Source organism: Notamacropus eugenii, chromosome 1, assembly GCF_028372415.1.
Source record: "Notamacropus eugenii isolate mMacEug1 chromosome 1, mMacEug1.pri_v2, whole genome shotgun sequence".
Classification (NCBI taxonomy): Eukaryota; Metazoa; Chordata; class Mammalia; order Diprotodontia; family Macropodidae; genus Notamacropus; species Notamacropus eugenii.
The window spans coordinates 539,652,874-539,665,564 of NC_092872.1; the positions used below are offsets into that span (position 1 = coordinate 539,652,874).

A 12,691-nucleotide genomic window follows, 5' to 3' on the forward strand; every position below is an offset into this window, starting at 1 on the left:
TTCTTCTCCTTCCACCCAGTTACTCAATGTCTTTGAAAATTTAGTCCTTTCTCTTTAGCATAAGTTTCATATTGACATATTCATATATATATATATATATATGTATATATATATATATATATATATATATATATATATATATATATATATATATATATATATATATATATATATATATATAGTATCTCTGAAGTAGAATTTAAGCTCTTTTCAAGGCAGGGATTGTTTCATTTTTGTTTTTGTATCCCACTATCTATCCAAGTGCCTTGAACATTGCAAGAACTTTATAAATATTCATGCAATTAATCTGAAAATGGCCAGTTACTTGGCATAATTTTATATAACTTAAAATCTAGAATTTTGAGTAGCCATTGAAAGAACAGTAGAGTTACATGTGTTGACTATAGCAATCTTAACATGCACTTTATATTTTCCATAACAGAGAAGTTCTGATTCTGGAGCACATTTAAGGGAGGCTTTTTTATTTTTTTTTTGAATTACGAAAGAACAGAGGCCAAAGAGCTTTGCCCATTAATTCAGCTTTAATAAGGAGTTTTATGTACTTTAACATTATCTTCCATGCACATTGATGTTCCTGTTTCCTTTGACTTCATCTCCTTAGTGGAAGGCTGTCTTCTTTCACTAATTAAAATTCATTACCCCCTACTGGAGTGAAGAGACTGAGAAATTGATGGCTGACTGCCTCTGACATGCTTAATAAATCCCCAGAGAACATATAATGTCCCTTTGGGATTTCTTTTTAACTTGTAGTCTCTTTGGTAACACAATATCCTCAACTCCTTGGATTTATGTGTCAGTCTTAAGTTTCAGGTACCACTGTTCAGTGTTTCAGAAAAGTCAGCATCAGTTTTAGGGTGGTTATTCATTTCACAGTTGATCTTGCTACTCTCCTTGTATTCTAAACAAGGCCTGAACAGAGCTATTTTAGTTTGCACACTTGGCCCCAACCTGCCATACAATCCATCCCCAGTCATTAATAAATCTAGGGATTTAACTACCTCCTATTCATGTGCTTACTTGTAGCCCATCATATGACCTCCTCTATTTTTTCAATGAACTTTTGCCTGGAGCTCCAAGAAACTATAGCACACATAGCAGCCACATCCCAATAAATCAACTTGCCAGATTTACTAAACCAAGTTGAGTATAACCAACAGGCCTTAAACCCATAAGTGAGTTAGGAAGATGTCTACCCCAAGCATGCAAAGGTTTCCACTGGTGGAATAGGAGGATGGGAACAATTCGTCCCAATGGCCATGAAGGTAGATGAAGAAAGCATGATGGACTGCTTAGCACTTGCGCAGACAATGAAGATGCCAAGGGCATGCCCTGCATTTTGGGATATTGCCAGTAGTCCTAACTTTTGTCTTGCCACTGGACTTCAGCAACTAGAAGAGAGAGCAAGGCTGAAAACTCTGCAACTCTGTCTCACTCACATAAGCAAGGCAAGAAATTACCCCATGATGTCATTGATCCTCTTAGAAAATGAAGGACAAGCAACAAAAACAGTTCAGGAAATTTAACATGGAGTAGGTATTTCTGTTACTACATTATTGATTCTTGTAGATTTCCAAGAGTTTTTTTTTCTGTAGTTTAGGTACAAATTTCCTCTGTTTAATGATGTGTTTGATTGACCTGTCTTTGAGTGTATCTGTAGATATTTGTACTCTCTATCCATCACATCTCTACCTCACCACTCCCCATCCAGCCCCCTATACTCAAGTAAGAAATTTGTCCTAAGAGACAATTTTTTGAGAAAGGAGGCAGACATATATACGTGAGGCCTGAAAATGACCAATCCAGCACTCACTTGCACTTTTTTCCTCATTCCCTATTTCATGAATTTCTAATATTCCTTACTTTCTTTGATCTAATTTAAGCCATGATACAGAGATCTATTATGTTACATATTACTGATCTAACTGATTCTTTTTTTGGTGCTAACTTAACTCCAAAGACCTCTGATATATACTATTTCAGTTCCTTTCTTGTTAAGCTTTAAGCTGGTGGTCCACATTCCTAATGCAAATAAAATCTTAGGAGACTGTGGTCTTCCATATCTTTCAGATACAAGGTAATATCAATAATATTTTGGTATTTTTTAAATGGATATTCTTTCTGGAAGAAATATTGAGTCATAAAAGCAGCTTTTCAATTTTCTGGAAAACACTTATTAAAAATGAAAATTCCATATCAGAAAAGGGAGAGTGGGATGGTGAGTGTGGGAAAGCTGTAATATGTAAACAATGAGAAGCTTTGTTGAAGAACAATGAGGAAAGTCAGTCAGCTAAATGTTTCCTCGTTTATTTTGACAATATTAGGGAAAAATGAAGATAGTCTTAAAAACATTAGATGTACCTCATTTGCTAAACTTATGGATGCAGACATTTGTCTAAGATAAGAAGAAATTGATGATTTGGCATCTGCATCAATGAAGGGAGGATCCAACTTGACGTCATGATACCCTGGTAATCTGATGATTATAACATTATTGTACTTTGACTTATTTTCCAAGAGAGTTGCTCTTGATACAAGGTGGTTTAGATTTTATTCATTTATTTTAATACTTTGACTTTATTCTAGTTGTTCTAGCTTTTTTTTTTCTTTTGGAGTAGTTGATTTCTATATGTACTTCGATATATGTAGAAATATACTAAATACATAAATACAAACATGTAAACATATATACACATCTTTGCTCAAGAAAAACTCAGCTGTTCTTCCATTTTCTCTAAAATTACAAAATGCATAGTTATATTTACATTAGAAATCTTTATATTCAACGGTAAGGGTACATTGAAAAACCAATTAAAATGTCTCACTTTCTCTTCTGGAGGAAAATATGGATACTGGAGCATCTATGACTATTGAAACTATTTCTAAGCTCCATTATATACAAAAGGAATTTGTGTTCTATGATCATAATGCAACTCAAAGTCCTCCAAGACTGAACATAATTTTCCCCTACCAACTGCCTCTATATCTGCTACTATTTTTTCCTGGCTGAGCATAAAATGAAGTCCTTAACATATTTTTTTGCAATAATTCTTCTCTTACTTTCTATCCCCCAAGAATTCAAAGTTCTGGCGATTTAGAGCACATTCTTTAGTCTCCAATGTGTCAAAATGCACGCTTTCAATGTATCCCAAATCACTCTTAATATGACCTTCTGGTGTTGCTGATGTTTTGAAAAAACGACATTCACAGCTTTGATATTAAGTGATTTCTTTGTTTTGTTTTGCTTTTTCTTTCCCAATATGCCCAGTTTATTGGTGGAAAGCACGAAAGGAAGCCACTATGTGTGTTATTCAAGGACCTTTTTTTTTTTTTGTAGGTGAAGCTTATGGAGACAGAATCATTTAACGTAATTCAGTTTAAGAATTATTTCTAAGTGTCCACTACATACAAGATATTATGTTGAATAAAGATAAAATGAAAAACAGAATTTTCTTCAAGGAAATTTTATTCTACTATAGGAGCTAGAGCATGCATATGGTGGAGTATAAAGATGGTCATTGGAAGAGAGAACTCATTCAACTAGGAAAATAAGGAAAGGAAGGCATCTTGTAGAGTGGCACATGAGGTGGGCTTTGAAGGAAGTCAGGGATTCTAAAAAGTTTTGATGAGAAACAAGTAAATTTTAGACGCAGGGTCAAGATTGGGATGAGGGTAGCCTCTTAAAAGCCATGAAACAGGTGGTGGAATGTTGAGATCATGAAAGTGAAAGCAGTTTAATTTGGCTCTGGAATACAGGGCAAGGAGAGAATAATGTTTAATAAATCTAGAAGGGCACATTGTTGGAGTCATATTGTGATACGTTTTAAAAGTAAACCTGAAGAGTTTGCATCTTTTTTTACCTAGAGGTCAAAGAGGAGTCCTAAAAGTTCTTGAGTAGTAGAGTGCCATGTGCCTTAGGATGATCATTTTGGTAATACTTTGGATAGAAAGGAGAAGTTACAAATTGGAACCTGGGAAAAATTAAGAGAATGTTACAATACTGTATTCAAGAAGTCACAAAGACTAGGGTATTGTTCACAGGAATGGAAAGAGAAGAAATGAGATGGTATGGCGGTAGAATTGACAAGATTGGATATGGAGCATGAGAACAAGTCACAACAATATATAAATAAGAAGTTGACTGATACCCTTTCAATGCAAAAAGACTTAGCAGAAAGCTCTCAAAATTCTGTAGTCAGTGAAAAAGTTATGAGAGGACCAGTTGTTATAATAATTTGAAGTAGTGTATGGGTTGCAATTTTTATTACTGGAACTCAAATTTACATTGAGATCACAGATTCATTGAAGTTGTATAATACAATTATATAAATACTTTGTCCTCACAGTATTTATTACTTTCAGTTGATGCATCAAATATAATTAGATATTTCCTTCTTTCCCAGGATGTAAGTGGGTATTTTGTCATTTTTTTCAGTGTAATTCAATTCATTGGCTCACAGGAAGAGAGATGTGAAACATTTTAAGGCATTACGACTATGAGAAGTCTACTCAACATGACATCTAGTCTGATCTCCTAACTTTGTAGAGGAAGAAACTGATGCCCCAAAAAGATATCTGTTCCTGATCACGTGAGTATTCTTTCAATTACAAATCCAAGGTTTTTAGAACTATATCATGGTGTGAAAACAAACATCTTTAGCTTGAATTAAAGATGGTTCAAGTACTAAAATGTTTGTGTCTCCTATTACTTTGAATTAGCCAGCAAATACATATTCTGCAAAACTCTAATACATTCTTAGACAAGTTAGTTTTTGTTTTATCCTTTGATTTCCATATTTCTGTCAAATGATGGACATAATAATGCATTTCATTAGCTTGATTTTATGGAAGAGATCTAATGTTGGGTTTATCAATTTGTTTGGTGACTCATTCTTTTAGATATAATAAAAATTTAGAAAGGCTGTCCCCAAAGACAATATCTGCATGTCTCTCATTGGGAAATGTAATGATTCTAATGCTAGAATTTGTCATAAAAGACAATAACTCTATCAAGATCTTACTGGTTAAAGAACTTAAGAAAAAGATGAAAAAATAGTCAATATTGGCAAAGGTGATAGAAATGGAAGAAGCTAATGAGGCACTGCATGTTTAGATAATGGGGATTCCCAAAGCAATCATAAATCGGAGAAGTTTTAAAGACAAGTTAGAAATTCACATCTCAATATACATTGAATTGGTTATCTTATTGTATTTTCCATAAGGTAAATAAAGGAAGTTTCCCATAGTGTTGGATGATTTAAAACAGGGAAATATAAGAAGGTCTATATGAATCACTTGGTCAAGCAATTTAACTGGAAATTGCTAGTGAATCACCCAGTCATTCAAAGAGTAATTATTGAGTGCCACTTTTATGTAGGAATTTTGTGAGTATAAAGAATAGAAAATATTTTCCTTTCTTTTAACCTAGTTGGGAAAACAGTATACATACATAAAATATATCTATAAATAAATAGTCATAAAGAACAAATTTGTAACACTTCCAATAAGATGAATACCAGAAAAGAACAATTTCACACTGATACAGAGTCTAAGGATTTCTTTGTAGTTTAGGGAGAATTTAGGTTAGGTTTTAAAGGATGGGTAAGATTTAGGTAGCAAGAGAAAAAAGTAAAGGGAATTCTAAGAGTAAGCAGTGGTTTGAGCAAAGTCTTAGAGAGAGAAAAGCAAAAGACTGTTTCATGACAACAAGTACACCAGCTTGCCTGGAGCACAGGTTTTGTGTAGGAGTAGTGGGAGAGATGGCTGAAAGCAGAGGTGTGGAATTTAAGGAGAATATGAAAATACAACACAATTTCAGAGTAGTTGAAAATGAAAAGAGAAATGAAAATTAGAGTAGAATTCATGGTCAGCACAGCAAATATAACGGGGCAGGGGGACCTTGAATCTAAGATGATGAGCCTCAACAAAGAAGCAAAAGACAATAAATTAGGCATAATAATACAGAGATTTCAAGGACAAACTAGAAAAAGATAAACAAATAACCCCCAATAACATTTTTTAAAATATGCTTTCTATCTAAGCAAACATACTGATCTCAAAGAAAGTATGCATCAAAATAACCTAACAATCGTAGGTTTTCCAGAAGAACCCAACTTAAGAATCCTGAATGTCACAATGTAAACATGTGTGTGTGTATGTGTGTGTGCCTGTGTGTGTGTATATATACATGCATATATATGTACACCCACACATATATAGGTGTGTGTATGTATATACATATACATGTTTATGTGCATATATGTATATATGCATGTGTGTATATGCATGTATATATGTATAATGTATATATGAAAATTGACCAGACTTTCTGAATAGATAATATGAAATACTAATTGAAAGAATTTACAAATCAGTTCCATAAAACAAAACACAATGTGGTTAAATTTGACAAGTCAATTCAGAAGCAAAAAGTTTTATAAATTATTAGAAGAAATACTTTCAACTACAATTGAAAGGAAATTCAAATAACACAAAAATAATGTGCAGGGTGGGCAAAACATAGGAAGGAATGGAATATGTTTCAAAGAGCAATGGAGACTAGAAGTCACACAAGTATGTCTTACTCTGAAAATCTGAGCTTAACCATAAAGGAAAAAAGATGTATATATAATGATAGAGAGGTCTTTGACATATTCTTAGAAAGAAACCCAGATCTGAAGATATTATTTGCTTTTCAATAGTCCCAACAGAGAAATGTGGGGACAGTAGGGAGGAGCTAGTGAATGAAGCAGCCAATAACAGCAACGGAGTGACAACAAAGAGACATGAGATGTCTTTTTATAGCTACTGTTTCATTTATTATTTATTGTATTTCCCTTCATCCTATTCCCTCTGTCCCCATTTATTCAATTATCTCTCTTCTCTCACCCTGTCCCTCCTCAAAAGGGTTTTGTTTCTGTTTGCCCCATTATAACATCCCTTCTATTATCCCACCCCTTTTCCTAATCCCTTTCCCCTTCTGTTTTCCTAGAGGATTAGATAGATTTGTATAACCCATTACCTGTGTATCTTATTTCCAAATTACATCTAAAAACAAATTTTAACATTCATTTTTATAACCTTTGGTTTCATATTCTCACCCTTCTTCCCTCTCTACCCAGAAGGTAAGCAATTCAACATATGTTGTATATGTGTAGTCGTACAAAACACTTCTATAATAGTCATGTTGTTTCCTTTCACCCTACCCTCCACAAAAGTGTTTACTTCTGACTACCCCCTCCCCTAATCTGCCCTTCCTTTTATCAACCTCATTATTCCCTTCCCCTCTACTTTCTTGTAGGGTAGATTTTGATACCCAAAAGAATGTCTATATTATTCCTTTCTTCAGCTAATTTCGATGAGAGTAAGGTTCACTCATTCTCTCTCACCTTCCCCACTTCCTCTCCATTCCAAAAGTTTTTCTTTTCCTTGCCTCTTTTATGTGAGATAATTACCCCATTCTATCTCCATCTTTCTATTACTCCTAGTACATTCTTCACTCACCCTGTGCCCTTACAAATACTTTCAAATTCAATAGTTCCTTATGATTTCTCTTTCTTGTTTAGCTTTTTATTCTTCTCCTTATTCTTGTATTTAAAAGTAAAATGTTCTATTTAGTTCTTTCAAGAATGCAGTAAATCCCTCTGCCTCATTGAATATCACCTTTGCCCCTCATGGAATACACTCAGTTTTGCTGGGTAGCATATTCTTGGTTTTTTTTACTAGTGCCTTTATCCTCTGGAATATCATATTCCAAGCCTTCTTACTGTAGAAACTGCTAAATCTTGTGTTATCCTTATTATAATTGAACAATATTTAAATTGTTTATTTCTGGCTGTTTGAAATACTTTTTTTTCCTTTACCTGGGAACTGTAAAATTTGGCCACAGTATTCCTTGGAGTTTTTATTTGGGAATCTCTTTCAGGAGGTGATCAGCAGATTCTTTCAAGTTCTCTGCAATTTCTAGCATATCAAGGAGGTTTTCCTTGATAATATCTTGAAAGATGATATCTAGACTCTTGGACTGATCATGGCCTTTAGGTAGTCCAACAATTTTTAAATTATCTCTTCTAGATCTAGTTTTCACATCATTTTCCCCCCAATGAGGTAATTCATGATGTCTTCTATTTTTTTCATTCTTTTGATTCTGTTTTATAATTTCTTGATTTCATTTGATTTAATCAAATTTTTAAGGAATTATTTTCTTCACTGAGCTTTTTCATCTTCTTTTCCATTTAGCCAATTCTGCTTTTTAAGGAATTCTTCTCATTGACTTTTTAAACCTCTTTTACATTTGGGTTAGTGTATTTTTTAAAGTCTTATTTTCTTCAGTATTTTTTGGTTTTCCTTTAGCAAACTGCTGACTCTTCTTTCATGATTTTCTTGAATCACTTTCATTTCTCTTTCCAATTTTTCCTTTATTTCTCTCACTTGATTCTCAAAATCCTTTTTTTAGCTCTTTCTTGTCTTAAGACCAGTTCATTTATTTTCCTTGGCAGCACTGGCAGTAGGAGTTTCTAATTTGCTATTTTCGGTGTGTATGTTTTGATCTTCTTTGTCATCAAAGTAAGATTGTGTACTCTGAGTTTTTTCCCGTTGTTTTCTCATTTTTCCAGCCTATTTCCTTACTTTTTAACTCTTTATTAAAATAGGGCTCTGTTTCCAGTGTGGAGAGTGTACTATCCCAACCTTCATGGTTTTGTGCAATTGTTTTCAGAGATACTTCTAGGGACCTGTATGTGTTCAGTTCTTCAAGGTGGTATAATATAGGGAAAGGTGTTTACTCTTCTTGGCCTATACTCTGGTCTGTGAGCGACCACAAGCATTCTCCTCTACCCTGCAACTGTGAGGAGGGTTCCCTGTCCATTGTTGCTACAAATTTTGTTATGCCAGTGTTCCTTCTGACCTCAGAATTACGATTCAGGATTGTGACCCAGATTCAAGTATGTGCAAAGCAACAGAATCCTGCCTCAATGCCACCAAAGAGACCCCTGTAATCACCTTCTGACCAGCTGTTCAATCACTTTACATCTCTGGGTTGAGAGGTACAGAAATAGACACTAGCACTGTAGCTGCCCTTCACTGGACCACTGCTACTGATTCAATCATTCCCAAGGCCTCTTCTTTGTGTGCTGGGTCTGGAGCTGTGTTGTGCTCAGGGTTTGGAATGCACTCCTCTCTCAGCCAGGTCTGACAGTCTTTCTTACTTTTTTTTTTTTTTTTTTTGCTGTGGCCTGATCTCTGCTAGTGTAGCTTGCACTGGACTGTGCTCCTCTCTCAGTCTGGTTCAACATACCTTTCCTGTCAACCTTTCAGTCTTTACTTAGGCTGAAAACTTGTTTCACTCAGTCCTTTTGTAGGTTCTGCCATCCTAGAATTGGTTAAGGATAATTTTCACAGGTATTTGGTATGGTTTGTGGGAAAGCTCTGGAAAGTCCCTGCTTTTACTCCACCATATTGGTTCCACCCCCACAGACTTTTTTTTAAAATGTGTACAAAGACACAAGGGTAAAGGTGGAAATCAAGTGGAAATGGTAGTACAGAGGTGGACCTGAGGTAATGCAGACAGAATATTGTAGCACCCTTCTTAGAGATCAATTGATCAACTTTTTGGAGAGATTATATTAAAAATAGGAGAGTGACTAATCAGGGACATGTAGGGGCTTCCTATCCTTGGGTACTTTTATTTCTGAAACTTAGAAAAATTTGTATCATTCTGGAAATGAAACATAATGGAAAAGGGCTATCTGTGGGACAAACTTTACAAGACTGTGGTAGAAACTTCCTAAAGGGAGAGCTAAAAGTGGATAACTTCAGGATTTTGTTTACATGAGAAATACAGAGAATAAAGAGGGAATAAATAATTATAGCAATCATGAACTAGAGAATGAAGAGCTAGAGCAGAGAGAGAGCATGGATAATGAAAGGAGTAACAGAAATAAACTCTATAAAGGGCTACAAAGTGAATTTTAAAAATGAACAAAACTATTTTAAATGTTTCCTATTTGAAAAGAGAAAAAAAGGAAGGAACAAATAACCAAATGAAAGTAGGAAAGGAAAAAAATAATAAGCAAAATTTCAAAGGAAAGGAGTGATAAATAGGAGGGGATATTGGTATTTAGAGAAAAAGTCAGTGGAAATAGGGTTCCCTTACATAAGATTAAGCTAATTTTATTAGATTTAAATATAAACTCAGTGATACATCTAGGTGGTGCAGACGATTGAGTATTAGGCCTGGGGTGAGGATGAGTCAATTTCCTGAGTACAAATATGGCCTCAGACACACTAGAAATGTGAGCCTGGGCAAGTCACTTTAACCCTGTTTACCTCAGTTTCCTCATTTGTAAAATAAACTGGAGAGATTTCAAAAGACTCTAGTAACTTGGCCAAGAAAAATCCCATTTAGCAATCAAAAAGAGTCGGACATGACTGAAGTAAATTTAACCGAAGAGACTTCACTTCTTTTTTTCAAATTCGTTTTTTTAAAGGGAGAAGAAAGAGTAAAACCAAATCTTGAAAATAACAATATTAGAGGCAGATGGAGGAAAATATAAATGTGATTCTTATAGTTTTCAAAGTGAGTAAATTAAACAATCCAATAAAATAAAAAAAGAGTAACAGAATACTAAGAAAACAAAACCCTACAATCTATTGCTTACAAAAAACACTGTTAAAAAAAAAACATGACATGAAACTGAAAAGATGGGGAAAATATTAAGAAAACTAGTTTTAAAAAAACAAATGATTACTATAGGGTTAAAACCTAAGTGAATTTTGGATAATAAATTTTAAACAAAATTCTGACATGTTATTGCAAATTATCCAATAGTAACTAATTATGACCTAGTAGAATTAACATGGGATAAAGGATAGTTCAACATTGGGAAAACAACTTAATTCTGTTGAAAACAATACCCAAAACTGCCTTATCATCTCAACACATACAGAAAAAGTCTTTAACAAAATACAATTCTCTTTCATTCTAAAACTCTTACAAAGTGTAGGTCTGGAGGAATCCTTTAATTTTTTTTTAAAATCTATCTAACTGTGACATTTTCGTTGAGTTCCTAATTTTATTCCTTCATGCTACTCATCCATATGGCTTAATTATTACTCCTAATTATTTCTATCCTTAAAGCAAACCTTTATATGCTTCTCAGACTGACCTCCCATCTGTTTATAGATTCTCATAGCTCTCTTTTACTCAAAAATCTTAAGTGGTCCTCATTTCTCATGAGCAATACTCATAGGCCTTTGATTAACATTCTGATCCTGATACAATCTGGCACTGATGTACCTTTTTAACGGTTATTTATTTTCCTTCTGTATATACTATTACCTAGTCAAACTGAACCATTTTCCCCCTTTTAATATCTTTTGCCTTCCTTCTTTTCAACTATGTACGTTTGCTACTTCACGTGCTTGTACCATATCACTTCCCTCTTCTGATTCTAAAGCACAAATCAAATGTGAACTCATTTAAAGTTCCCTTGGTCTCTCCTCCTCCTCCTTTCATATTGAAAATAACACCAACTTCCATCTTCAAATCTCACAAAAAATGTTATGTTATGGTAATATTTTTGTCGTCTTTTTCTGTGTTCCCATTACATTAAAGGTTTCCTGAAGACTGAGAAAAATGATGTTTCTAACCCTTTATATTTCTCTATGTGTCTGTACTCAATGATGTTCACATTGTAGTCACTTAGGGATATTGAATTTAATATTCAGGAAATAGCACAATTAATTATAAACAGATAGTGGCAGATTGAAAATAAAACTAAGTATGTTGACTTGGCCAGTTTTAAATGATCAAAGTTCATGAAGTGCTAGTACTATTTAAAACAGAGTTAAAAGTAAACAATGGTGTCTGATTAGCTACTATCCCATATAGTTCAATATAACAAATTTATCCAGTTATTTCCTTCTCCAAAATCTTATTAAGAATCATATAGCGGGGCGGAGCCAAGATGGCAGAGTAGAAAGACACATACACATAGCTCCTAACTCACAACCCACAGAACGGCTACAGGGAACTAACTCACAGCGAATTCTGTACCCAGAGGCCACGGAACATTGGAGTGAGGGAGATTTCTGTTCCGGAGAGACCTGCAAACCTCTCGCCGTGGGTTCTTCGCCCTGCGGACTGGGTGCCGGGACTGGGAGCTGAGTGCAGCCCTGCCGCGGTCGCGGCACTGAGAAGAAAAGATCCGAGTGGGCTTCAGGGACAGGATCTCCAGCTGCCACGCGGGTCCCTCCACCCACAGAGGGACCTGTAAATCTCTCGCAAAAGGTCCGTCGCGCTGCAGCGGCACCGAGAGGTACAGATCCGAGCAGGCTTCAGGGGTGGGATCTCCAGGGGCCGCACAAGTCCCTCCACCCACAGGTGACGGGTGTGGGTGAGAGAGTCTCTTTGGCGGGTCGAGAGGGGAGTGGGGTGCCCCCATACCTCAGGACCCCCCAGAAGGTAGAAGCTGAGTGGTGGCTGCAGAATGGGGCTCCCCAAGGGGGCAGGAGCCTGGATCCATCGTGGAAGGTCTGTGCATAAACATCCTGAGGGAAATGAGCCTGAGAGGCGGCCCTGCCCCCACCTGACCACCTGAACTTAATCTCACACTGAATAGCAGCCCTGCCCCCGACAAAAGCCCTAAGGCTGGAAGCAGCATTTGAATCTCAG

General features: G+C 35.4%; 1 long non-coding RNA gene across 1 annotated transcript in view; it reads left to right on the plus strand.

Annotated features, from left to right (window-relative positions):
- Nucleotides 1–12,691, plus strand: part of LOC140520284 (uncharacterized) — a 98,802-nt gene that overhangs the window by 65,486 nt on the left and 20,625 nt on the right. The window contains exons 3-4 of the long non-coding RNA XR_011972449.1: nt 4,454–4,607; nt 12,078–12,335. This is a non-coding gene — a long non-coding RNA (uncharacterized lncRNA). The remainder of the gene's footprint in view (nt 1–4,453; nt 4,608–12,077; nt 12,336–12,691) is intronic.